This window comes from Callorhinus ursinus, unplaced genomic scaffold, assembly GCF_003265705.2.
Source record: "Callorhinus ursinus isolate GAN/ISIS: 27379988/994484 unplaced genomic scaffold, GSC_fseal_2.0 scaffold5, whole genome shotgun sequence".
Classification (NCBI taxonomy): Eukaryota; Metazoa; Chordata; class Mammalia; order Carnivora; family Otariidae; genus Callorhinus; species Callorhinus ursinus.
The window spans coordinates 12449559-12477120 of NW_027397067.1; the positions used below are offsets into that span (position 1 = coordinate 12449559).

General features: G+C 40.0%; 1 long non-coding RNA gene and 1 pseudogene across 1 annotated transcript in view; both read left to right on the plus strand.

Annotated features, from left to right (window-relative positions):
• Window positions 1–23703, plus strand: part of LOC141372792 (uncharacterized) — a 57703-nt gene extending 34000 nt beyond the window's left edge. The window contains exons 2-3 of the long non-coding RNA XR_012378206.1: window positions 23316–23377; window positions 23585–23703. This is a non-coding gene — a long non-coding RNA (uncharacterized lncRNA). The remainder of the gene's footprint in view (window positions 1–23315; window positions 23378–23584) is intronic.
• Window positions 23704–26546: 2843 nt separating this feature from the next.
• Window positions 26547–26632, plus strand: LOC112823758 (U2 spliceosomal RNA; annotated as a pseudogene).
• The last annotated feature ends 930 nt before the right edge of the window (window positions 26633–27562 follow it).

The following is a 27562-nucleotide window of genomic DNA, read 5'->3' on the forward strand; positions in this document are numbered from 1 at the left end:
ATGATCTCAGGGTCCTGGGATCGAGCCCTGCATCGGGCTCCCTGCTCAGCGGGGGGCCTGCTTCTCCCTCTCCCTCAGCCTGCCGCTCCCCCTGCTTGTGCTCTCACACTGTCTCTCTCTCTCTGGCAAATAAATAAAATCTTTAAAAAAAAAAGAAAGAAATGTTTTTCAAAAAGCATATAATTCTCTGCTGCTGGTGAAATGGCATTACTCCAGAACTCTGGGGAACTACTTTTTGATTCTCCCACAAGGAGAGGTCAATAGCCGTCTTTTCCCACTGCTGATACCCTCCAACACCTACTACAGAGACCTTTCCTACTGTGGCCGTATTCACAGATGGTGGGTAACCTTTTGCTCCACTCGGTCTTAGAGCCGGAGCAATATTCCCAGCTGTGGAATATGCTGCTTCTGGAACCCAAAGAGGCCCTATAGGTATTGTGATTCCTTCTTTGTGGTAGAAAGAGCAAGATGTAGTCCTTTGGAGAAGAGGTCCTGGCTCATCCCTAACTACCAGATCCCTAAAAATTTTACACATATAGCAACTACTCAGTCTACTGTCTTCCAGAAGTGCCTGGCAAAATCTCTGCATTCCATATCCACAGACTCTTGTCTTCCCTCCATGCCAATGGTTTTCAAACTATAGAGTGCATAAGAATACATTTGAATGCTCACCAAAATTCTCAAGGCCTACGCATGAGTTTCTGATTCCAGATATATCTGCATGAACCCAGAAATCTGCATTTTGAGAAAGCACCTCCCCTACCCCCTCCTGCTTCTGATAGACTTCGGGAAGCCCTGCTTTGTGTCTTTGAACGTGCTGTTCATTCCCGGTGATGCTTTCCTCCATTCTCCACCTGGCCGATTCCCCCTCATTCTTCCAAGACTCAGCTCCAACAAAGGTCACCTCTTTATGAAGCTGTTCCTAACTGTCCCCAGGTTGGAGTTAGTCCATCAAGATACCACAGCAATTTTCATGCCTCTTTTAATTTCCATAGTTCTTTATGTGAAGTCTTGTGTTCCCACAAGGCTGTGAACTTCTTCAGCACAGAGATTTTCATGCACTTTTATGTCCAACAGTTATCCCGATGCCAGGCAATTGGTAGGCACTCACCACATATTTCTTGGATTGATGAGTGCGTGAATCCTGGGGACATAAGCATAAACATTGTAAGTGCGCATTGGTTCAGTTCCACATTATCAACAGTTTGCATATCAACATTCATCCCTTTAATTTTCTCACTAAATGACTAATAAATGTTTTCTCCAGAAATCTCATCATATACTTTCCTTAATCCCTTTATGGAGCTACAAGACAATGACCTAATCACTTAAGGACCGACATTTGATGAGCACTTAAGTAGCTCTAAACAGAGCATAGCTTTTTCTTGGACAGTTGCAGGAAAAGTTTCCTATGAGTTTCCCATCCATTTCATGGTGAATTCTTTTGCTAATTAATTATTAAGTTGCTTGACCTGACCCATTTTTAAAGTGCTGCAAGTTCAGTCCTCTGAGGTTCCATGTTTTTAATAAACCACAGCATGACTGGGAGACCCATCTTTGCTCCAACCTTTGCCCTGTGAAATCCCACAAATATGAATTTCCTTCAGCCCAAGCCGGATCAAGTTGTCGATGGTGGTGGTGTTAATGTGCTTTGTAAATGCTGTGATCCGTTTTAGAAAACGGCACAATGCCAACACATTAATGGAACTCCATATGGTGAATGCTGTTGGTGTCTGGAAAGAATGAATCAAATAAAAGATGAGAGCAACATTTGACACAACTTGAGAAATTAAATGAATTCTTCAGGAACAACCTAAGAAACTAAGAACCTCTGACCAGAGGCTTGGTCTTGTGTGATACTTAACTACCTTCCCAGATTTTAGCTACTGAATTATGCTAGGAACACTCCACAAAAGCTATTAGGCACATTCTCTTTTATGTCACTAAACTACTTTCTCATATTGAAGAAGAACCCTGATAGTTTGATCCACCCTATGATAAGCTTCTAGTACATTGAAATAAAATAAAGTCATTAAAATTGGGTAACAAAATCAAAATACATATTGAGCTGTTGCTGTGCAATATATACTAACAACTGTCCTAAAAGAACAAAGAAATGATAATTATTTTTTGAGAATTTACTCCTCTAAATAGAATTAAAGACAAAAACACATGAAATGCTGCCTGTCCATTTGAATGTATACTACCTACTACCAAAAGGATAAAGTAAAATTTTCTTCTTAATAAAAACACATTAAATAACTTAAAAGTTATGTAATGTAAAATTACACTAGAAAAGCTCCTCTTTATTTGAAGTCTCCTCAGTCTTTCATTGCTTTTTATGAGTAGATACTTGTAATTAAAAAGAAATTTGAATTCCTAAAGAACAGGAAGTGTTGTAATGGGAATAGAGGACCAGGTACATTCATAGTGTTTATCACTAAACTTGTAAATGTTCCAACAGTGAGTAGGGATTGTAGCAAACTTTTTCTTAGTTCAGAAAGAAAACAATCAGCTATGGAAACATTTCCAGTATAATCAAGCAGAAATTTGCTGAAAGGAACCATGAAGGATTTTTTTTAACAATGCAAGAAAATAGCCAGTGATTTTAATATTTATCAAATCTTTACAGTTTCTAAACTCTGCTCCTGTAATAGTAGGAGAATGGATGGAGTCTATAAAACTATAAATTCAGAAAGAACGAGTCTTCCAGTAACCACATGGCGATTTACATTGACAGTTTGTCAGATTAATCAACAATCCCTTGGGCTAAATAAAAATAATGCCATTACAGAGATATATTCTTCTACTCGTGATTCTGCCATTTTTCACCCTCTTACCACCAAAATGAATATACCTCTTTATAAACATATATACATAGACTTGGCAATGGTAGTAAAGCACGCGTTGGAAATTAATTACTTTTTTGTTAAGGGCATCCTCCTTGTGGACCGACTTTAAAATTAAAATATTCCTAGGAGGAGTAACATATTGTTATTACCACCTTAGTGAAAAGTTGCTTATCACATCCTTCTTCTCTGAGACCAGGTTGCAGGAGAGGAAGTGGGAAGGAGAGATATGAAGTAAGTGTACAAGAAGGGGAAGTAGTAGCCTCAAAGACAAACAGCCCTGCCACACAATGTTGCCAGCCCTGACAACCACCATTTGGGGTGTCTGCAAATACTTAAGTGAGTTTCAGTTGCAAGCGTAGTTCTAGAGTAGATACCATTCATTGCCACCATCAGCTACTCAGAAGACAAAGGAAGGACCAAATTCTTGTCTTTGTGACAAATTTGGGCATGCATGCACTAATACCGTACACAATAAAAATTTTCTTGGTGAAACGGAATAATGCTCTTGCTCTCTGCCATCTGATTTGCTCAGATCCCAAAAGGAAATTCTTTATTGCTAGATGTGAACTGCACATAGCTTGTCCCAGGGATGGAACATTAATTACTCTCTCAGCAGAAAGACTGATGTAATGATGATGGTGGCGGTGATGGTTTTCTCAAGGCACAAGGGTCACAAGTTACCTGCGATATTGTACGCTGATGACACAATAGTTATCTATGAAAATAGATCCAGGCAGCTGCAGATACAGTCTGTTCTAAATGATTTTATCGCATCGCTAAGGAGAGCTTACCCAGTGGAGCTCTGCCCTACAGCAACTACACTTGCAAAAGTTACTTTTCTAAAAAGTGTTCCAAGCTCTAGATGAGTATTCGGGGGAAATTTCGCCAGTTAAAGGAGAAGTGGCGGGTTTTGAGTAGAAAATCGGCATAAAGTGTTCAAAAGTCACTATCCCATTTCGGCAGCTGTTTCAGGCCAAGTTCAAGTATACCCCCTAAGTCAGAATGGTCCAGAGCCTGCTGTGGGAAAATATGGGCCCCTTACGACAGCTACCAGACAGAGTTCCCACATACATGCATTTAATCTGGTTCTAGCATGCCCTTATCATTCTGCCATCAATACTTGGAAGATTCAAAAGGTAGTGATTTTTCTTCTAAAACACTGTCCTTGCAGTATATTTCTTTAAGCCTCGCCCTGCCTGTCCCCCATACCACTAATATATTTGCTGGCATGGAGGAAATTCAGCTAAAGAGTAAAAGATGTTTGGATCTTAACCAGTATTTACACTGCCGCTGAGGGTGAGTCGTTCAGAGGCCTCAAAAATGTGCATAGTGTTGATCTACCAATTTCATTTCTAATAATTTTTCCAAAGAAAATAACGAGAGATTTGTGCAAGGATTTAGCTACAAGGATTCTTATTGTAGAGTTGTTTTATAACATAAAAATAAGCAAAAAACCTGAATATACAACTATGTAAAATCTTTAAATAATCTCTGGTGGACCCAAACACTAGAATATTTTGCTATCATTTAATAGCATGAACTATACCTAACTAGATGGAAAAATATTTGTAGTATAATATTACGTGAAAAAGCCTGGAAGGCAGCATTTTGAACTGTATAAACTATATGGGAGAAAACATTGGAAGACACACACCCAAACACACTGAGTGGGATTATATGTGAATAATGGACTAACTAATACCTTTTATAATCTTCTCTTTGCTTTTCTATACTTTCCAAATAATCTACATACACGGGCACACACACACACACACACACACACACACATATAAGTTTTATATTCACAAAAGAGAAATTTCCAAAACAATGGGGTTACTTTAGAAGTGTAGATGCCAGTGGTTGGTTAGAAGCTCAGAGCTCTGGGAGAGCAAAGCTGTGTGCATCACAGATATGTTGCAAATGTGTATGTGCCAACTTTGTAAAGTGGTAGGTGGAAATGTGTGCTGTTGCTATTTCTATGTTAACAAATTACAATGCTTCCATTCCCTTCAGGGGTTGAAAACAGATTTTTTTTGAGAGAAATTTTGGATGAGTACTTAATGCTACTAGTGGGTTGAAGCAAAAAGCTAAGGAATAAAATGTTGGCCAAGGAGTAAAATGTAGGCAATAACACTAAAATTTCCTGCAGGTGCTGTGCTCAGAATTTCTGGGAATAAGAACAAAGGTTGACAGTTCCTTTGACCCTATACAGGGACTGACTTTTCCTCTGCCCCCAGCATCCTGTTGCCCATACTTCCACTTGCTAGAGGCGCTCATGCCCTGTGCGTTCAGGAGAGCGGGTGACATGGTGGCTGGGAAGTTCAGAATATCCAGCGCTAATCTATTAAGAAGCGCCAGCCCAAAGTGCTATGCACCAGTGCGGTTCAAACTCAGGAGTGGAAGAAATGTTTCTCAGAATGCAAATGGCTGAAGTAGAAAATATAAACAACAGGAGACTATGGGAAGGAGCAAAAGAACTATTTTAAACTAGGTTTTGGGGGCAGCAAAGCATTGAAATCATTAAACTTCACCAAGTGGGGTGGCTCAGTCGGTTAAGCATCTGCTTTCCACGCAGGCCATGATCTCAGGGTCCTGGGACTGAGTCCCATGTCGGACTCCGTGCTCAGCGGGGAGTTTGCTTCTCCCTCTCCCTCTGCTCCCCCCGCACCTCCGCTGTGGGACAGTCCATGCTCTCTCTCTCTCTCTCTTAAATAAATAAAATCTTTAAGTAAACAAATAAACTCCACCGAGTCGAATACTATCTCTGCCACTTACCTACAGAAAGCCCTTAGGCATATGACCCTAGGCCTCAGCTTCCTCATATGTGATACAGAGACACCAACTGGGTCTCGTATTCACAGGAGTTATGTTCTATAAAGTTGCTATAGACACTGAGTTAGTGAACCCTGAATCACTGAATCATTGTCCTCACGGGAAATACAGGGTTAAGTTCCTGCGAAATTCTGGTCACAGTATTTTTGTCCACTTGTCAATACATAGGCTTGTTTTATGTGTGTTTGTTTAAAGACACCTTGCTTAATATTGACCTCACAGTCAACAGCCTATAACCCATGCCTGAACAAAGCTTATCTAACACACCCGTTTTCTCTGCAAGGCACATCATGGTGTTCTTGTTCTTACGTACACTGGACAGCATGTCAGCACTTTGCTTGGGGGCCATTTTAAAACAAGGAAATGTCCAACATAAAACACAAAAATGCAAAAAAAAAAAAAAACCCAGTGCTAACTAGACCACAAAAAGAACATTTGTTTGCAAGTATCACTTGTTTCAAAGTGATACTTGTTATAGTGTGAGAACTGAAACAAGAAGGCAGAGCATCACCTTGTCCGACCTCACCTGGGAACATGTGCATCAAGCAACTCAAATTTTTGCCTCCTCTGCACATGTGCATCTCCGCAGGGAACTGCCAAAGTACCACAAGTATTGACTTGTGGTTACAAACAAATTTTAGCAAGTAGGTGAATTTCCAGATACACAAGCCCCACCCACTAAAGATCAATGGTAATAATAGTACCTACTTCAGCAAGTTATTGTGGAGGTAAATGAAATATTTCATGTCAGGCACTTAACACAGCATTTGGTACATGTATACCAAATATGTGCTGGAAAAAATGATTTTTTGTGTGTGAAATATTTGAAGCTCCTGTTAAGGTGTTAAGTGTGCGTATTCCCATGTACTGTAAGAGAATACTCTCGAAAGAGGACTACAAAACAACTTAATGTTAAAATTACCTAATAAACTGGTACGATTTTTTGTCAATGACTTTTTTCAAATGCACTTAAAAGAAAACCACTTAAAATAATACCATCTATATGTTTTCTGTGAAAGGTTTGTTGCATTATAATTAAGACCTCTGGGAGACCTGGAAGTGGGGAAACGGGGAACAAATTAATTGTTTTGTAAGAAAAACTGCCCTGATGGAGATAATTAACCCTTACTCAGAAGCAAATAGTACTATTTCCTCAATAAAAGATTAATAGGACTCAGTAAAGGATGCTCCAGTGTGATTTTTTTTTTAAACTGTAAGAACCACGTTGTTTGGCATTTATTTCCACTTGGTTGTAATAATAAACACAAGGGATCCTCTTTATTTGGCATGGAATTTCCTTGCCAGAAAGTAAATATTTGATGATCATGTTAGGAGCTGTAAACAGAATTTCCTGAGAGATCTAAGAAGAAGTTTACCCGCCTAGCCAAATGGATTGAGAAGATTTTTAGAAGCTAACTTTCCAGGGCGCCTGGGTGGCTCAGTTGGTTAAGTGTCTGCCTTTGGCTCAGGTCATGACCCTGGGGTCCCCGGATTAAGTCCTTCATGGGGCTCCGTGCTCAGCGGAGAGTCAGCTTCTCCCTCTCCCTCCCCCCTCCGCCCTTCCCCTCTTAACCCTGCTCATGCTCTTGCGCTCTCTCTCAAATAAATAAATAAAATCTTTAAAAAAAAAAGAAAAAAGAATCTAACCTTCCTTCCAAATGTGGCCATGTGGGCATTTTCTTCGAATTTATTCCTCACAACGCTACAGCAGTTGAACCTTTTTCTCTCTACGGCTTGGAGCTCGAAACTTTGCCGAGCCTTTTCTTGCTGCTGTCATTACTTCAAGTATTTGTAGAGTCCTGTCTATCGTATGTGGACCATCTCCCTCAGTTGTCTCAACTTTAAAACCCACTCGTCCCGCATACCTCTCTCTGTTTATGGGACCCCCATTCTTGCAGTTGCCCAGGCTTGGATTCACCGTTTTCTTCTTCTGCTTCCTTGCCACATGGCTGTGCCATCCAGAGACTTCATCCTGAGGGGACCAGTTTGCAGCGTTTGCCACATCCAGCCCCAGCTCTCCATTCGCATTGCCTTTTCTCTAGTTGAGTCCCTCGATCTTATTGCCTGAGCCAAGGCAATTGCTTTGTTACCACCCCTCTGTGATCTCCTCCCCCAAACCATTCTACCGGCAGCTACCAAACTCACGTTCATAAAGGACTGTCTTATTATCACACCCCCTAGCACCCACAAAATAAAATGCTAAATCTCAGGGCGCCTGGGTGGCTCAGTTGGTTAAGCGACTGCCTTCAGCTCAGGTCATGATCCTGGAGTCCCGGGATCGAGTCCCGCATCGGGCTCCTTGCTCAGCAGGGAGTCTGCTTCTCCCTCTGACCCTCTTGCCTCTCGTGCTCTCTGTCTCTCATTCTCTCTCTCTCAAATAAATAAGTAAAATCTTTAAAAAAAAAAAAGCTAAATCTCCTTTGCTTGGCAGAGAGAACCTTCAGGGCCTATCCGTGATCCTCCCTTGCAGCCACATCTCCCACGATTGCCTTCCAGGAAACCTAGACCAGGCCAAAACCTCCTCTTGCTGCAATCTGTCCTTGCATCCAGAAATCCCACCTCTGGTCCTCTCCTGCTACAGTCCTTCTGCTTACAGTTCCCTTCCCTACCTCTTGAGTACTCCACAGCTCAAAGTTATGTCAGGCCCCCTCAAAGGTCACCTCCTCCCTGACACCTTGCTTAATTCAGGCCACCACAGTCACCTGCCTCTGGAGGCCCTAGTGCAGGCTCTGAACCACACTATAACCTTGCTTTGCTGTAATGCAGGTATTTGAGGGCAAGGTTCTTCAATGGGTGAATGGGGATTTTTGTCTATATTTTGGGAGGGAAATGAGAACTGAAACATTCAAAAGGAATGAAATTTGAGGTGGACTAATAGCAAATATATCCCAAGAGTGTTGTGGGGAGAAAACACGGAGGGGTTTTCTTGAGTAATCACCTTCAAATGGTCCCTAAACACAAAGGGTCTACCAGTAGGGTGCCTCATCCAACAGACCAGCCCAAGGCTCTTGGTTTGAGCAAAACGTTTGTATTCCTTGGAGCATGTAAGGAGACAGAGAGATAGTTCTTAAAGTACTGTCTCCTTTTGGGATTAGTGCAGGACGATTTTATCCAGTGAGCTAGCAGGCAGGGGCAGGGGGCTTGACACATTAAGGAGCTAATACCTATTTTGCTCCTTAGGCACTTCTGTTCTACTGGCCATGCCTAGCACATCAACACGCTAGAGCATAGGTTGCATGTTCCAAGAAATGATGGAAAATCCCACCCATAGAAAGAGATCTTAGTGTTATCCTGAGCTAAAGGTAACTTAAGGGTGATTTAGGGGCCCTCTGCCTGGTCCTCAGCTCCAGTCCGGCTCAAACTGGCTCGTGCAAGGGGTCATCCCGTGGAACACCTGCCATGTGTCTCCTTGGTGGGATCTGCTTGTTCTGCAGACACATTCTTCCCCTGCTTTTGTCCCCTCCCTCTCCTTCCCTTTGTGGATAGCTTTCAGCCCTCTGATCTGAGTAAATCCCCATTAATTAGGTCCTAGCTAACAAATACAACCTTTTTTATTCTTCTTCAAGCAGTCATTTGCTGTAAGGGAACAGAAGAACAATGCCCCCTCTTTTTTTATATATATATTTTTTACTTATTTATCTATTTGAGAGAGAGAGTGCGCACAAGCAGGGTGAAGGGCAGAGGGAGAAGCAAATTCACTGCTGAGCAAGTAGCCCGATGTGGGACTCGATCCCAGGACTCTGGAGCTGAAGGCAGACGCTTAACTGACTGAGCCACCCAGGTGCCCTAACAATGCCCCTTTTAAAGAGATTTCTCTAATCCATAGGAGGGGGATCCATCCTTATCTAATATTTTAGATAAAATGGAAGACTGTTTTGGCTCTGAAAACACAGTTACAAAGCTGCAGGATTTCTGATGAAAGGGTTCATGGTTAGGTACTTGATGTGGTAAAGAGACCATTTCCACTCCTGGAGGGAACCAATGACATGGTATAAAGCGAGGACCTGAAATGCCTCAAGGCAAGGTGGGCACGTGCATACCGAAGAACTGAAACTCCAGTTGCTGCCTGGCAAGCAACACATTCTATGGAAAAGGACAAGATGGGGAAAGAATTTAAATAGAATGCAACATGTTTGAGAGGTTGCTGGGGTCTGAATGTTTGTGTCCCCCTAAAATCCCAACCTGCAAAGGTGATAGTGTTAGTAGGTTGAGACTTTCAGAGGTGCCTTGAGGGGTGGAGCCCTCAGAATGGGATTAGTGCCCTATAAAGGAGGCTCCAGAGAGACACCTTGGCCCTTCTGCTATGCGAGGACACAGCGAGAAGGTGCCAGGTGTGGACCAGAAAGAGGGCCTTCACCGGACCGTGCTGGAGCTCTCAGACTTCCTGCCTCCAGAACTGTGAAAAATAGATGTTTGTTGTTTATAAGCCTCCTAGTCGATGCTATTTTGTTATAGCAGCCCACAGACCAAGACAGAGGTGTTTTTCCAGTTTTAGCTAACGGCTTCAAGAAAGAATCACGCTCGGAAATAGAACAAGTTATGTAAGAGAAACTTTTTACACGTACCAATTACTAGGGGGCGGAAATTAATTCTTCATGTTGTTTTAAAAATATCTCTCCAATATAGATCTAAAGACCACAATGGCAATGGTCATTATTTTGGGGGTAGTGGAATCACCCTTCTGGTCTGACTGTAGTTTTTCACTCTTTCATAACAAACAGTGTTAACCTCTAGAACAGTGGTTCTCAATCTTGACTGCATCCCATAATCACCACGGAAGTATTTCTTTAAATGTGTAAGCCCCACTGCCCAGGGATTCTGGTTAGTCGTGGTAGGACCCAGGTGTCAGTGTCCTTTAAATGTCCTCTAATGAGCAGACTGGTTGAAGACACTGCTTAGGAGTCCTTTCTCCCCCTTCCCACCCCTTCACTCTATCGTAAGAAGGAAGATCGTTCAGATGTTAGAGATAGCAACGAGGGGGGTTAAACGAGCAAATCTGCTCCCTGCAACGGTTTCTCTTTCCACTGAAATGCAAATTCGCAGACTTATGTGTGTACAGCGGGGCAAGTCAGACTGCGCAGCGTGCCATGTTCCAGGCCAGTCATTGTAACCAGCCTTGGGGAAGCCTACCCTCCAAGGAGTTCGACCCAGCTCCGGCTGTTCTGCATGGGTGTTTGGAGCTAAAGCCCAACGAAAGAGAATGTAGTTCTTTCCAACTTGATGTGTCTGTTATTCCCTGAAGTTAGGTCTCTCTCGGTAGCCTCAGGAGAAAATGAGATAGTTGGGTCCACAAAGAATTCAGAAATTTGTGTTCCTTAATTGACTAGAAGTCTCCCCATTCTCCAAAAGTTTGCTTTGTGCCACTTTGCTTTTATGAAGGACCTACATTCATACCTGTTTTCGCTAACCCAAAGAAATTTGAAGAGGATTTTCACTTTCACAAAGTGGTAGGTGGTTCTTTGCTTCACGTCATTTCAGTTTATGAAAGGTTTCATAAGACCCTCCCTTACGGATAGCAGGGGGGAGCCTGTACCATCGAGTGTCAGCCCAGGGAAACTTGGACTTTTCACACACGTATTTTGCTTATGTAATAAAAAATAATTTTCGGATGAAAGAAAATGATTGCTTATGTCAGTTACCAGCAAATAATCCAGGGGGAAATCAGCCATTCCCTGTCTACTCATGGTCCTAAAGTTATATGCATTTCACCGGGCAGTTTTTCTATTAGATAGATTTAATGGAGACAGTATCTGCAGGAAAATGATAGAGGGAATAAAGAGAAGTTTCAGTAATGTTGGTAGAATCTGGGCTAATGACCCAAAGAGCATGAAGAATGGAATAAAACAAGGGTGGGAAACTGCACTTTCATCAAAAGAATATTAAAAATATGGAGGACGGGACCCTCCCTTAGAGTAATTATTTCAGAGAAGAAAACTCCAGGCCCTTTGCTGACAAATGACTCCATGGAATGTGGAGCCTGTTACCTAAACACTAAGACAAAAATTGTCTAGTGCTCTTTCAATACTAAGGGCCCAATATACTCTACCAAAATCTAAAGGGTTATGTGAGGTTTGTTTGCCTAGAATTTTGAGTCACTAAAACTTGCTTAAAATAAGTGGGCCGTCAGCCTGAATTTGAGAATTTTCCTATATTCCAAACGTCCAATGAGTATTTTTGACCTGTATATATGACACTTATGTGACTTCTCTCTACCATTTATATTTTTCAGGTTGACCCATTTTCCTCCATATAATTTGTCAGAAATCCTTTAGATTTTTTTATGTTCAGTAAGAATAATGAAAGTAATATTACCATTTATCAGACATTTGTATACTTCAGGAGCTGTCTTAAATACTTTCCATATACTATTTCATCTGCTCTTAAAAGAGCTTTGTGAAGTAGGTGCTATTTTCTCCATTTTGAAGATGAAAGTCAAGTTAATCAGTGACATAACCGGACCTGTGTGTCCCTAGTAAACAAATATGGATCTTGGAGCGCCTGGGTGGCTCAGTTGGTTAACTGTCTGTCTTCGGCTCAGGTCATGATCTCAGCGTCCTGGGATCGAGCCCCATATCAGCCTCCCTGTTCAGCGGGGAGTCTGCTTCTCCCTTTCCAGCTGTCTCTTCCCTTGCTTGTGTGCTCTGTCTTTTTCTCTCAAATAGATAAATAAAATCTTAAAAAAAATATATGGATCTTATTAATTGCAGAAGCCAAAGTCTCTGGATTAAATTAATGAATACAATCTTCTCTAACATAATAGAATCATAATCTACAGAAAAACTGGAAAGTAGCCCAAAGTTTTCCCAATAAGTCAAAAATTCATAGTATGTTAGCAAAATCATTTTAGTTGTTTTTGAAAAGACAACTGAGAACCCCAGAGAAAAAAATAACTTTCCCTAGTGTTGCACACAAAATTATGTATGTTAGGTATAGGCAACTCTTAATTTTCCCGGTGACCCTATGATAAATATTAATATCCCCATTTTAGAGGCTCCAGAGAGGTTGAATAAGCTGGCCCAAAGTCACAGAGCTATTCACTGTGGTAGTTTGAATTCAAACCTTCGACTGTGGAACTCTCCTATTTGAGTCATTAACTTCTGTAATGACTCTCTAATAGTTAATGATGGGGCAAGTCTTAGAATCAGGGGAAAGATCAGGGTTACTACAAAATCAGGGTCTTGTTTATGGAAAAGATGAAACATTTAGGGAAACAGCATTTCTCTTTTCTAAACCCAGTCACACGGAGTAGCCCTGTGGGTTTGGTGGCGTCATGTTTTGAGGTTCACCAAAGTCAACCGCCCTATAGGACATAGGAGATCAGATGAACGAGATGAAGAAGATGAAGGAGAAGAAACTCGTTGCTCAATAGATTTCATCATTTTCCTCCTAAAACTAAGAACCAAAGTTTAACACAGTGAGATCATTAAAAAGAGGAGGCAGAAACTTCAGGCCTTCAAGGAATTGCAGCCTCTCAGTCTCCACCCGCGTCCATGACGAAGGAGTCAGAGAAGCCTAAAAGGATGTTCTTGTAATTTGATATTTTTGTTTTGATGTTGTTCTTATTATTTGTAAAACCCTCTATGCAATGTAAAAAGTAATCATTAACGATATAGACAAAATATAAGACACCGTGTTCTTCATCAGTTTCTATTTTAAAAATGTAGCTTCCATCCCAAAACCCATTGTTTTGGTACAATTCCGTGAAGAATCATGTGAATGCACCCTGAAAAGTATGTACGGACTTTGTTGTCAACCCCTGAATGTCTGAATTCTGACAGTGAACTGCTTGGATGTGATTCAAAGAAAGTTCATGGTGTTGAGACAATATAGTTCTATAATAATGCAGGAGAGCCCTATGAACCTGCGTGTCCAAGAGCTTATCTCCCTTTTGATACAAGGTTAAATGAGGAGTTGATGAAATTCTGTGACTTAGGACACTGAAAAAAATAAAATTCAGACTTGGCAGTTCTTCCCATTTCCTTCTAAACTAAACTGGCTGCTCTTCTGGGTGCAATCATTTTGTTTTAATTTTAGAATTAAAAAAAAAAACCTCAATTGTATATAGTAAAAACAAAGACTTTAGACAGATGTCCGTGCTCTGTGCTTGGTTGGTGATTTTTATATGTATTTATTTTCAACCCACCACTCTGAATTTAGACATTCCATCCAACTTTCCTATATTGCAAATTCTCTAAAACAGAAGAGTAGAGAAATAGCAAAAGCTGCCCCTGATTCAAAAACCCCTTTGAACAGTGATAGTAAGCATACTGAATCATTCGGCAAGTAGAGATGAAATATGATGATTTCCATTACCTGCAAGATACGATGTATCCTCCAAAAATGAAAGTATAACTAACTTGACTAGCTTGAAAATGTTACGGATAGCCTATATCAATTCTCCATTACCCCAACTCTAAGCCTGAATCAAAGTCTTTACTTCAATACTAAGTACAGAAAAGGGAGGAAGGACCTATTTATTTGGGTGTCTGGACAAAAGGACAAAGAGAAATTACCCTTTCCCTAATCTCCTAATTCTGGTCCTCAAATAAAGGCGTTTCATGACCTGAGACTTAGTCCTCAGGATGGCTATAACTGAAAACGCATGGGAAAGTTATGGTGGCTCATTCTCTCCTCTTGACCTAGTACCTGACCAGGAAGACATATTGAGTCACTTGGCTTGTTCTTTGTGGGGAAGTTTTAGTGTCTAATTGGGTCACAAAGCAAGTCAGTTATGCAGGAAAGAAGCCCCACCTTCTGGCCACCCTTGTAAGCTTTCTTTCCATGCATCCTCCCTACCCCTGTCCATTAGGGCAAGACTAGCTTTCCACTGGTCATTATTTCCTAAGGCAGGAAGCTTTCCTGTATACTTGGGAAGAAAAGATTTGGCAACAGTGGAAATCAAAATATCTCTCTAGCCGGTACAACATCATCTGTAATCCATTGTACCCTTTTAAGCCAAAGCACACTTGCTTCATAAGCCCGGTGCTTCTCTTTTTCATTGTAAGGGAGAAAATATAACAGTGTTCCGTGCTGGAAAAGTTTTGTACACAGTCTGACAATTGCTGCAGCTTTTTCTTCTCAGCTCATGACCTTAGATAATGATTAACAGAATCTTTACATCTGCTTGCCAAGAACTTTGGCAAATATGTCATGATTCATTTTAGTGACCTTATGAATCAATTTATAACTCAAGCTGGAGCTTCATTGTGTCCAATGTATTTTGCATTTGTAATATAACACTGTACAAAGTATCTCTTAAGTCTACTACGTTCTGTTTGTCTCCAGACCAATTATTTCTTTTTGCTATCTCACTAACATAAGCAATGAGATATAGTAACCAGAACGCTTTCTGTTAGCCCCAGTGGAGAGGAAAATGTGTAGGTTTTCAAGACTATAATAAGAAAGCTGGACTAGCATAAAGCTATGTAAGAGATACTCCTTTCATTTACACCTGAGTTTTGTGACAAAGGTAAATAAATAAACCGTGCTGAGTTGAGAATGACTACTATCCATGATAGCTGGTAATTAAGAGTAAGGGAGAGTTGAAGTGGGGATGAATTTCAGGGTAAAATGTGTTCCGGGAATGTGGGAATGGGTGGGGAATACATGGGAGAAGTGATCGCTCACTAAGATGCCATCACAGTGGGGAAAAATCAAGGACATGATACTTTCCAAGTCACATTGGGGTATTAGAGACATCTCAGCTTGACTGAGTGTGAATATGCCTTTTTGTACTCTCAATTTCTTAATGAAAATTGAATGCCACATTCTTCTAACTATTGCTTCTTGGGAAAATTATCGCTAACTATTTTTTCACGTTCAAGAACCGATAGTTAAACAATGCGCATTGAAAGAACTAAGAAGTCCTGACCAGCACTGTCCCGGCCGCTCTTCATTTCCTCCCCCCTCTTATCTCTCCTCTGAGTCACTTCTCCGTTTCTTTCATTGCTATGTTTGAGTCAATCATGAAGAGACTGTGTGTTTTATGCTTTATTTCGATACATTAATCCTATTTCTGAAAAGGAAATAACTCAGTGAAAGAGAAAAATTCACAGCCCAAGCAAGACGGATATCCAAACAAGTACAGTAAGTAAGTGACAAAAACTATAGAATTGGTCTTGGGAATTTTCTTTTGTTATCTAATCCTGAGAGGAAAATTAACTCACCTCTTCTTTTTAAGATTTTATTTTTTTATTTGAGAGAGAGAGAGAGAGAGAGAGAGCACAAGAGGGGGGAGGGTCAGAGAGCAAAGCCCCACTCAGGCTCGATCCTGGGACTCTGGGATCATGACCTGAGCTGAAGGCATATGCGTAACCGACTGAGCCACCCAGGCGCCCCATTTCACCTTTATGTACCTCATTTGTCCATTTGTAAAAATCTTGTATTTGTGCGTGTTTCTGTTTCTTAAAAGTCATAATAAACAGAGTTATGTATCTAGTATTACCCATTTACAATGCAATTAACTGTGCAGAAACATCGGGTGAGGCAAAAGTACTTATTCTCCCATTAAAGAGATGAGCAAACTGAGGTTATAGAGATCATGGTTTTGCCAGGGTCACTTCTGATTATACATCCTGGGTTCTCGTTCTACACAATACTGCTTCTAAGGAGTGGTTATTAATCACCAAGTTTTTTTATGTCGCTGAGGGACCAGTATCTACTTTTTAACCCAGTGGGCCATAGGAAAATGCATGGAAGACTTGTCTTCGCATCTGAAGTAAAAAGAAGAGGTAGGTAGATGTCTTAGCTCACGCTGCTATAATAAAATACCATAGACTGGGCAACTGAAACAACAGAGATTTATTTTTCCACAGTTCTAGAGGCTAGAAGGTCCAAGATCAACGTCTGTCAGGTTTTAGTTCCCAGTGAGAGCTCTCTTCCTGGCTTGCAGATGGCTGCCTTCTCCCTGTGTCCTCACACACAGTGGAGAGATGAGGAGGTGGAGAAGGGGAGGAAGAGAGAGAGAAAGAGAGTACTCTGTTCTCTCTTCCTCTTCTTTTTTTTTATATTTTCTTTTTTTTTTAAGATTTTATTTATTTGACAGAGAGAGACACAGCGAGAGAGGGAACACAAGCAGGGGCAGTGGGAGAGGGAGAAGCAGGCTTCCCGCCGAGCAGGGCGCCCATTGCGGGGCTCGATCCCAGGACCCCGGGATCATGACCTGAGCCGAAGGCAGACGCTTAACAACTGAGCCACCCAGGCGCCCCTCTCTTCCTCTTCTTATGAGACACTAATCTCATCATGTGGGTCCACTCCCCATGACCTCATTTAAACCTAATTATGCCTCACAGTCCCCACCTCCAAATACCATCATATTTGGGGTTAGGACTTCAATATTTGAATTTTGGAGGGACATAAATAGTTCATAACGTAGATGTAGGGCAAATGTGTCTGCATGCTAGATTACAAAACACAATAGTTACTAGAAGTGTAGAATTATAAGCTGAACTCACATTCCCTGACACATTTTTCTCTTTACAGAAGACAAATGGGGGGAAAAAAATGAAGTGATCTGCCCAACCATGGTCAGCTTATCATTTGTATTTGGTTTTCTCCCATTTTCGGGCTACAGCTCCTAGCTAAACTCATACCTACGTGTACTAGGTATGAGTTTCTTCCTCCCTGTGAAATCCCTCAGCTTCCAGCAACCTGACGTACACCTTTACCGTCATACTGGACTGCATACCTAGCCAAACCCATCCTTCAGAAAAGAACCAGTGAGACACTGATTTCTCGAGGAACAATTCCCTGAACCCCCAGACTGGTAGAACCAAGATCTCATTCAGAGGCTACCCACTCCTGAAGGGGAGATGAGCTCAAAGCCCCCTGTGACAGACAATTGAAATTCCCTGCCCCACCTCCCACTGCAGGGATCTGCAAAGTCCAGGAGTGCTTTATGTTCTAGTCAACTCCACTGTCAAGTTCTTGGAGCCACTACAATGACTCATCTTAGGAAATGCCTCGCTGAGCTGAGCTGCTCGGAACTGTGTTCTTCTCAGATGGGCTATTGAGATTTCTTCCTTGATATCCATTAAACACCACCTCACTCAAGACATTCGTGTGATTGGCAGGTTGGAAAGACAGAGGGATTTATTGGGTACCTTTGACAGCAGCTTACTATCAGCTGTCGGCAGTGTCTCATGGCGAGGCCTCCTGTCCTCCACCAGGTAGGAGGTAGCCACCAGCTCAGCTACCAAATGTAGTTAGCCACTCCCCCCGCCCCCCGGCGGAAAGCTCGACTATCTTTTCTGTTTCCATGTCTCCTTTTTTTTTTCTCCAATATTTTATTTATATATTTTAGAAAGAGAGAGAGACATCATGAGCAGGAAGGGCAGAGGGAGAGGGAGAGAGAGAATCTCAAGCAGACTCAAGCCCAATGCGGGGCTTGATCCCAGGACCCTGAGATCATGACCTGAGCTGAAACCAAGAGTCAGACATTTAACCGATGGAGCCACCCAGGCGCCCCTGTTTCCTTGGCTTCTGCTAAGTCATGCCCTCTTCCCACACCATCGCTCACCTTCCACTTAGAGACAGCTCTCTCCCTAAGAGCAACTCTGGTGCTTGCTATAAAGAAATACATGCTCCCCACCATTTCAACAGGTTAAATCTATGGGCTAAGAAGAGCTAGACCCTCTGATCCCAGCCACAGCATTTCTGGCATCTCTACTCCATTTAATGAGGGTCATCACTTTTTCAAACTTCTAAAAGCCATCCCAGCAGAGCGTTAGCAGTCTTCCGGGTCCCTTGCCAGGGTGCTGTTTATTGTGTTACCAGAGTATCCCTATGGGGACAACCTCTTCCTTGCCTCAGTTTCTCTTCTGACCCTTTGATTCAGCAGCCCCGGGATCCACTCCCAGGCAGACGCTTCTGGTTCCTGCTAGTACATATTACCAGACACTGCTGCTTTTTTGGCAAATATTTCCTCTCCTCCTGCAGCAGGTCCTGAGCATCCACAGTCAGGATACACTGAGATTTGATGCTAAATACTGACTGGTGTCCAAGAGGAGAGGTAGAGGCAGATCTTAAGGAGGGTATGCATTATTTTTAAAATGCCTGCCCCATTTAAGGCTTTTGTGGTCTTCAAATAAAGAGGAACGTGGTGGGGGTCTATCTCCCAACAAGAGACCATGGGCAGGAAAGCTCAGGACACTCTAGCCAGACAGCCTATCTCAAGTTTCAGAACCCCATCCCTTCCCTATCAGCACCTTGACCTTGGTGTAAGAAAACTCAGATGAGAATGAAGCGTCTTCTGAAGGTCTGTCATTCACAATGCAATCCTGTGCCTGACCTTGAGCTTTCTTTGCCTCAGATGAAGATAATTGAGGCTAAGCCTTGGGTGTGGTGGTAGGGATCTCTTTATATGTGCACAGAAGCTCTCCGATTCTCCCATTTCCCTGTAAAAATTGAGATTAACGTGAGCCTGCCATTTTCTTTCTTCATGCATCAATAGTGTCCAGCAGAAGCCACACAATGCCATTGTCTTAAGAGCTCAAAAATCATTAGCCTATTAATTTCAAATTCAAAGTTTTCATTGAAAGTTAAGTTTTCCAAAGCTTGATTCTATTATTCTGTTGATATGCTGTATCATATGAATAAAAATAAAAAAGAGAACTATAAGGTATGATCTGGTATGCAATAATGAAAGCTCCTAAATCTCTGGGTGCAAACATAAATGATTCTTTAACTCTTAATTTTATTCTATTTTATTTCAAGTAGGCTCCACGCCCAGTGTGGAGCTGAATGCAGGGCCTGAACTCACGACCCTGAGATCAAGAACTGAGCTGAGATCAAAAGTCAGGTACTTAACTGACTGAGCCACCCAGGTGCCCTAATTTAACTCTTAATTTTTTTTTAAAGATTTTATTCATCTATTTGAGAGAGAAAGTGTGAGAGAGAGAGAAAGTACGAGAGGGGAAAGGTCAGAGGGAGAAGCAGACTCCCCGCTGAGCAGGAAGCCGGATGCGGGACTCGATCCTGGGACTCCAGGATCATGACCTGAGCCGAAGGCAGATACTTAACTGACTGAGCCTCCCAGGCGCCCCTAACTCTTAATTTTAAATCAAGGCATTTTCTTTGAGTAAATTCATAGTCCAACTACAACTCATTAACTATGGAATAGATCCTGTCTGAAGTATCATGGGTACAATTTCTTACATGTTTTGTTAACAGTAAATGAACGGAATGATTTTAGTTTATGTTCTCAGTTCTATATTTTAAATTTAACAATGGAGCCACAGAAAATATGAACCATTATATGATAACACCTACAGAAAACAGAATGTCTTTTGTTAAATGTTGACAGATTTGTGCCTGAATACTCCATCTTGTATCTTAAAAGGTGTCTTGTTCTAAATTATAACCTTAAAAAAAATCACATCCCAAAACGTGTACAATGGGAATCCCAGAAAGAGAGGCAAGAGAGAAGAGGAAAAGGAATATTTGAAGCAATAATGGTCAAAAGTTTCCCAAATGTGATGAAAAACATTAATCAAACACATCCAAGAAGCTCAATGAACTCCAAGTTGGATGAAAATAACACTGGCAAGGAATTAACTTTGTTGGGGATTTATTGTTTAACTTTGTAACTGTGTGAATAAAATTTCAAACTTAAGATGATTTTCTTCTAAGAAATTCTTATTTGTAATTGAATTACTTATTTATTTTTGTCTTTACTATGTCACTCCACGAGGAAAGATTATATTCTGATAGTGTGTTGGGATAGGGAGAAGCTGAGATCAATCTAATGTCTAAAATCTAATGTCATGGTGGGGAGGCGCGGGGAGGGGTGGGGAGAGGAACAGGAAAAAATGTCATCTTCAAACTCCATGTGTTATTAAGAGTGTAAGATGAAAATAAATGAAAGCATTAATGTGCATGCATATGCAATAAAAATCTAGTTAAATTCAGCCTAAGGTTGAATTTTTTAAATATTCTGTAAGTAAGTTCATGGACCATGTCTCATTTGCTTAGCAACATTTCTGTCAAGCTTCTAGTCATGACCTAGAAGTCTAATATTTTGTTAAAGTTTTAGAAGACCCTTTACTAGGACAATTTTAGGGGTAATAAATTTTAAAGAACACAAAATTAGGAATTTTTATTTTGCAAAACTGTTTTGAAAAGGATTCATAAATCTTATACGTTATAAGACGCAAGAGCTAAAAGCCAAAAACTGCCTTGAAAAGTTGTGATTCAAAATGAGATCATTCAAATCAAAAATTAATTTTCCCAAATTACAAAGAATATTTACAGAAGCTGAGTGAATAACTCTTAGCTTTTGCTAATTTATTTTGACTTTTCTTTCACCAAAAAAATTGAAAGCTGTGGAGAATATTGTAGAAAGCGTTTTTGTTGCTTTTTTACTTAAAGAAAAACCCAACTTATTAAAAACTTAAAAGACTAGTATAAAGATTCCTGTATACCTTTTGCTTGGTTTCCCCAACTGTAAATAGTTTATACATTTGTTTTCTCATTCTGTCTCTCTCTCTCACACACATATGCATATATAATTTTTTTCTGAACTAATTGAGAATAAATTGCAAATGTAACTCTAAATATTTTGGTGGATATTTCCTAAAATACAAAGACACTGTTCTATATAATCACAGCACCGCCATCTATATAATGAAATTAACACTGATATATGGTAACCATCTAATTCACAGGACCCATTCACATGTTGGCAAATTTTACAATAATTCCATTTGTAGAAAAAAAAAGTTTCTACAGGTTCAAGATCAAATCCAGGATCACATGCTGCATTTAGCCATGAACTCTTTAGAATCCTGCAATTTAAAACAGTTCCTCCACCTTTCTTTGACTTCCTTGAACTTAACATTTTTTGGTGAGAACTTGACATAATTTGGTGAGAACTTGACAGTTATTTTCTGTAATATTCCTTAATTTTTATTAATATAATGAAATAAAATTTTTTCAAAAATCAGCAGACAGAAATTTCAAACTATTATAAAATAATCAGCACTCTCTCTATGCCCTATGTCTCACCTCAGTGCCGCAGCTTAAACAAGAAAGAGAGGAAAAAGAAGGAAGGTAAAAGAAAATTAAATTGATAAGAAAATCTTCAGAACAAGAAAAATAATTTCATGTAGCCACAATATTTTTTAAGCCATAATAATCTCTCACAAATATTAAGTCCTAGATCTAATCCAGTAAAAAAAAATAACCAATATCTGTGCATAAATAGGGCACTCTAGTAAATAGTGCAATGTAGCTAGGTATCTAATGTCTCTTTCTAGACTTGAAATTCTGGCTTCATCTTTGTAATTTCCTTAGCTAAAGCTTTTGCAAAACCAAACTATGAACGTCTCTCACCCAACCTCCCCATAGTAAAGTTTTCACTTTATTAGAACTCATCTCTTTTACTTCCTCATTGTCTGATTTTCAGCTGGTGTCTTAGCAGTTTAACTGTTGAGCATCTCAGCTATTTCATGACTGTAGTGTCATTCTTTTATCATTTATTTTGTTACTTATTTCTCAATAAACATAATTTAGTCAACAAGTGAACGTCTCTTCCATGCAAACATTGAGCATTCATAACCATAAAAATTATTTTCTGGGTGAAATTTTCCATTATGTATTTGTAGCATCAGACTACAGATTTTTGAGAATTATATACATAAAATCGAGGAATGCGTTTGCAGCGGTGACATCATTACATTTCCTTCATATAAACATTCACATTTTATTATTTTTTAAAATCATACAGTGATTTGGGTCACCTGGGTGGCTCAGTCGGTTGAGCGTCCGACTCTTGGTTTTGGCTCAGGTCGTGATCTCAGTGTTGTGAGATCAAGCTGCACAGAGCTCCATACTGGGCAAAGAGTCTGCATGAGATTCTCTCTCCCCTCTCCCTCTCCCCTGCTGTTCTTGTGCTCTCTCTCTCTCTAAAATAAATAAATAAATCTTTGTTTTTTTAATTTAAATTCAATTAATCAACATATAGTGTATTACTAGTTTCAGAGGTAGAGTTCAGTGATTCATCAGTTGCACACAATGAACACCACACCCAGTGCTCATTACATCAAGTGCCCTCCTTAATGCCCATCACCCAATTATCCCTTCCCCCCACCCCCCTGCCCTCCAGCAACCTTCAATTTGTTTCCTATAATTAAGAGTCTTTTATGATTTGTCTCCCTCTTTGTCTTATTTTATTTTTCCCTCTCTTCCCTATGATCCTCTGTTTTGGTTCTTAAATTTCACATGAGTGAAATCATATGATAATCGTCTTTCTCTGACTTATTTCCCTTAGCATAATACCGTCCAGTTCCAACCACGTCACTGCAAATAGTGACATTTCATTTTTTTGATCACTGAGTAATATTCTATTGTATATATAAATAATTAAACCTTTAAAAATAAGTAAATAAAATTATACAGTGATTTGATCAACATGGCAATGATTGATTAGGTTCTCATTTCTTTCATGAATCCTGTAGTTTATATTACTCACTGATTCAATTCACCAAGATTTTGTAAAAATCTTTGAAGTATTAGCTCTGAATCACATGGAGTTTTTATAAATCAGAGTAATATTTTAACTAACCTAAAGGATATAGGCTAATTCCTTGGAATTTCCCTTGTAACTGGTATGTTTTCTCCTTTTTTTCTGTACAGATTTATCATACAGCTCCATATGCCCGACAGATGGAATAATAGAGCAGACAAGAATTTTTAAGGTAATTTTACCCAACACTCTTATTTGGAAGGCAATTGAGAGGAGCCCAGAGAAACTAGGTGTCCAAGTTTCCCGACATCAGGTCTGCAAACTTGCTACAATGCACACAAAGGGACCGGCTGTCTTCATAAAGATAATGTCTTAAGCAAAAACAAAACAAAACAAAACAAAAAACTGGCACACAGTATGTTCTGTATGTCTTTGACAGACCACGGAAGCACCCTCTCTTTGGGAAGGCTGAACGCCCCCCTGTGAATACGGTTTGGAGAGGACTGAGATGATCGTCGACTGTAATAGCCATCACAGCCAAACCAGGCTCAGACACAGGGGAGCTGCCCAGGTGGTACTAACAACCTTCTATAGCCTCACCCTGGAATAAATATGTAACCAATATCTCATGAATATCCATTTGAAAGGTCAGTAAATAATTAGAGGGCCGAAGCCCACGTGTTTCCATCTAACCCTGTGGTGTTTGAGACCATTTCCTGTACCAGGGGGCGAAAATAGAAATGAGATGCAATTTTAACTAGCCGTTTAAGAAAATTTTTTAAAAGATTTATTTATTTGTATGAGAGAGAGAGAAAGCATGAGTGGGGGGAGCAGAGGGAGAGGGAGAAAGAACCCCAAACACACTTCGAGCTCAGCGCAGAGCCCACCACACTGAGCTCATGACCTGAGCCGAAACCAAGAGTCGGACGTTTTGACTATGCCACCCAGGTGCCCTGCTATTTAAGAAATTCTAATCAAACCTTCCATGGGCTTTAACCAAATAAACAAATCCAATGTGAATTTTAAAAATTGTCTTGAGAATTTAAAAAACAAGGAAAGGAAATGGGAGACAGAACAGAATAGGGATATAAACATAACATAGAACAACCAGAAAAGAAATGGAAATTTTAATCAACTAACTTGCTGTTTTGTACAACTGCAATTGGTTCAGTTAACACTTACTAACAGATGAGGCTTGCCTTTGCTGAAGTGATGTGAATAGACTGTTTCCTTCTGTGCCACACAGACATGATATACAGAGGAAGCAAGGTCGTAATTTGCTTATAAGAAGAGTTACATCAGCATCATCATGGTGGCAAAAGATGTCCCTCATTTTTGTCCCCCCCAATAACAAAAATTCGGCATCCATGAACAAAGGTGTCTTTGAGGTCATTGTAGGATCCAGCACCCTGCTAAGGGATCAAGGAGAAGTCTCCCTGACCAGTGCATCAGGCAATAGACAGACAGAGCTTGGTTCTAGCTGTGGATCTGGTAATAGCACATGAACTGGCCTCATCCCCTCTTGACTGTGGTGCAGAAGCTCCCAGAGAACACTGACTTAGACAATTACCCATATATGAGAGAGCCTTGGTGGAAGTCCAGGTTTACAGAGAAGAAGTGTCAGCACACTCCTGCAGCAAAAAAATGAGGAGTCCCGCTGCCTTCGAGTTGACAGTGAAGCCTGGAAGAGATGAGTGCTACTTCAGACGGGAAGCTAGCAATGCAAAATTTGAAGGAGCAGGAAAAAGCAAGCTAACATGGCACCACCAGGAGATCACAGTAAGCTTCCCGTAACCAAACCCAAACACACGAAAATCTGCAGCTTATCAGATAAATAATTCAAAATAATTATGTTAAGGAAATTCAATAAGATACAAGAAGACAAAGACAGTTCAACAAAATCAGGAAAACAGTATAAGATTACAATGAGAAGTTTAACAAAGAGATAAAAATCACAAAAAAAAACCCAGCAGAAATTCTGAAGCTGAAGCATGCAATGCATGAAATGAAAAATGTAATAAAAAGCATCAAAAGCAGATGAAAGAATCTGTGAGCTTGAAGACAGGGACTTCAAAATTATCCAGTCAGAAAAGATCAAAGAAATAAGAATAAAAAAATGAAGAAAGCCTTTGTAATCTATGGGAAACCATCAGAAAAAAACAGTTTGTAAATTATTGAAGTTCCAGAAAGAGAAGAGAGAAAGGGGGAGCAGAAAGTTTATTTAAAGAAATAATGCCTGAAAACATCACCAATCTGGGGAGAAATTTAGATATCCAAGTTCATAAAGCTCATAGGTCACCAAACAAAATCGAATCAAAGTGATTCCCTCTAAGACACATAATAAAACTATCAAAAATCAGAGCTCCTGGGTGGCTCAGTCGGCTAAGCGTCCAGTTCTTGGTTTCGACCAAGGTCATGATCTTGAGGTTGTGGGATCAAACCCCACTTTGGGCTGTGCTCAGTGCCGAGTCTGCTTCAGATTCTCTCTCCCTCTCACTCATTCTCTCTCTCTCTCTCAAATAAATAAATAAAATATTTAAAAAATAAATAAATAAAACCGTTAAATACCAAAAACAAAGAATCTTAAAAGCATCAAGAGAAAAAAGGGAACCCCTTTACAAGGAACCCCCAGAAGGCTATTGGTGAATTTCTCAGCCAGAAACCTTGCGGACCAGGAGAAAATGGGATGATATACTCAAAGGGCTGAAAGGTCAACCAAGAATTCTTAACCTGGCAAAGCTGTCCTTCAGAAATGAAAGAGAGATAAAGACTTTCCAAGACAAATAAAAGCTAAGGAAATTTATCTCCACTAGACCCGCCTTACTGGAAATGCTGAAAGGAGTTCTTCAAGATAAATGAAAGGATACTAATTACTAATGTGAAAACATTAGTTAAATGTAGTTTAAAAGATAAAGATATAGTTAAATTTAAATTATTCTAATACTGTGGTGGAGTGTTAATCACTGAACTCTAATAAAAAAGGTGAACAACAAGAGTATTAAAAATAACTATGTAGCTGTGAGGTGTCTGGATGGCTCAGTCAGTTAAGCACCCAACTCTTGATTTTGGCTCAGGTCATAGATTGAGCCCCGTGTCAGGTTCTGCGTTGGATGTGGGGCCTGCTTGGGATTCTCTCTCTGCCCCTCCCCCACCTCCTCACTCCAGCTCACATGCTTTCTCTTTCTCTTAAAAAAAAAAACCAAAAACCAAAAACCAAAACAAACAAACAAAACCCCCACAAAACCTATAGCTGTAATAATTTGCCAATGAGTACACAATATAAAAAGAGGCAATTTCTGACATCAAAAACAAAAGAGAGGCAATGAAAAGGTATAGTTTTTGCATGTAATGAAAGTTGTTATCCCTATAAAATACACTGTTATCTATAAGATGTCTCAAGTATCGCTTCTCGGCCTTTTGGCTAAGATCAAGTGTAGTATAAGATGTCTCAAGTAAATTTTGTGGTAAAAACGCAGCAAAAACCTATAGTAGATTCACAAAAGATGAAGAGAGGAAATCAAAGCATCCACCATGGAAATTATCATTTCACAAAGGAAGGCAGCAAGAGAAAAAGAAAGGAACAAAGGAACTACAAAACAGCCAGAAAATAATAATATGGCATTAGTATGTACTTAATCTATCAATAGTTACTCTGAATATAAATGTACTGAATTCTCCAATCAAAAGATATAAGATTTTTTGGTTTATCCACTAAGCTGGATAGACTAAAAGGAACAAAACCAAACTATATGCTACTCTTTTCAGCTTTAAGGACACACATAAACCCCAAGTCAAGATATAGAAAGAGATAGTCCATGCAAATGAAAACCAAGAGAAAGCAGGAGTAGCTATATTTATATTAGACAAAATAGACTTTAAACCAAAATAGTAACAAGGCACAAATAAGACCATTATGTAATGATAAAGGAGGCAATTCATTAAGAAGGTATAACAATCATAAATACTTATGCCTCTAATATTGGAACATCTAAACATATTAAGCAAATACTAACATATCTGAAGGAAGAAACAGACAACAGTACAATAATAGTAAGGGACTTTAATACCCACTTTCAACAATGCATAGATCATTCAGACTGAAAATCGACAAGGAAATGTTGGACATGTATCATATTTTTGACCAAATGGACCTAACATTTGACAAATACAGAATATTTCATCCAACATCAGCAGAATACACATTTTTCACAAGTATACAAGGAACATTCTCCAGGATAGATCATATTATAGGTCACAAAACAAGTCTTAGCAAATTTAAGAAGATTGAAATCATGCCAAGTATCTTTTCCAGTCACAATGGTATGAAACTGGAAATCAATAATAGGAACAAAGCTGGAAAACTCACAGATAAGTTGAACAACATACTACTGAGCAACTAATGGGTCAAAGAAGAAAT